The sequence below is a fragment of the Fulmarus glacialis genome, unplaced genomic scaffold, assembly GCF_000690835.1.
Source record: "Fulmarus glacialis isolate BGI_N327 unplaced genomic scaffold, ASM69083v1 scaffold11394, whole genome shotgun sequence".
Taxonomy (NCBI): Eukaryota; Metazoa; Chordata; class Aves; order Procellariiformes; family Procellariidae; genus Fulmarus; species Fulmarus glacialis.
In genome coordinates this window covers 1-1129 of record NW_009207439.1, presented here as the reverse complement: position 1 = coordinate 1129, position 1129 = coordinate 1, and positions in this window count along the sequence as shown.

The following is a 1129-nucleotide window of genomic DNA, read 5'->3' as shown; positions in this document are numbered from 1 at the left end:
GGTTAATATTCAAGGATCACCTCCTCCAAGCTCAGGAGCGATGCATCCCAACAAAGAGGAAGTCAGGCAAAAACGCCAGGAAGCCTGCATGGATGAACAAGGAGCTCCTGGACACACTCAAACACAAAAAGGAAGCCTGGGAGGAATACAGAGAAATTGTCCAAGCAGCCAGGGATCGCATTAGGAAAGCTAAAGCCTTGATAGAATTAAATCTGGCTAGGGACATCAAGGGCAACAAGAAAAGCTTCTACAGCTACATCGGTGATAAAAGGAAGACTAGGGAAAATGTGGGCCCTCTCTGGAAGGAAACGGGAGACCTGGTTACCCGGGATATGGAGAAGGCTGAGGTACGCAACGACTTTTTTTGCCTTGGTCTTCACCGGCAACTGCTCAGGCCTCACCGACTAAGTCGCAGAAGGCAAAGGCAGGGACTGGAGAATGAAGAATCACCCACTATAGGAGAAGATCAGGTTCAAGACCATCTAAGGAACCTGAAGGTGCACAAGTCCATGGGACCTGATGAAATGCACCCGCAGGTCCAGAGGGAACTGGTGGATGATGTTGCTAAGTCACTATCCATTGTATTTGAGAAGTTGGGGCAATCCGGCCAAGTTCCCACTGACTGGAAAAGGGGAAACATAACCCCCATTTTTAAAAGGGGAAAAAAGAAAGACCCAGGGAACTACAGGCCAGTCAGTCTCACCTCTGTGCCTGGGACGATCATGGAACAGATCCTCCTAGAAGCTATGCTAAGGCACAGGAGGTGATTCAGACGGCATGGCTTCCGCCACTAAGAACAAATCATGCCTGACAAATTTGGTGGCCTTCTATGATGGGGTTACAGCATTGGTGGATAAGGGCAGAGCAACTGATGTCATCTGCCTGGACTTGTGCAAAGCATTTGACACTGTCCCACATGACACCTTTGTCTCTAAATTGGGGAGACACGGATTTGACAAATGGACCACTTGGTGGATAAGGAATTGGTTGGATGGGCACACTCAAAGAGTTGTGGTCAATGGCTAGATGTCCAAGTGGAGACCAGTGACGAGTGGCATTCCTCAGGGGTCGATGTTGGGACCGGCGCTGTTTAACGACACGGACAGTGGGATTGAGTGCACACTCAGCA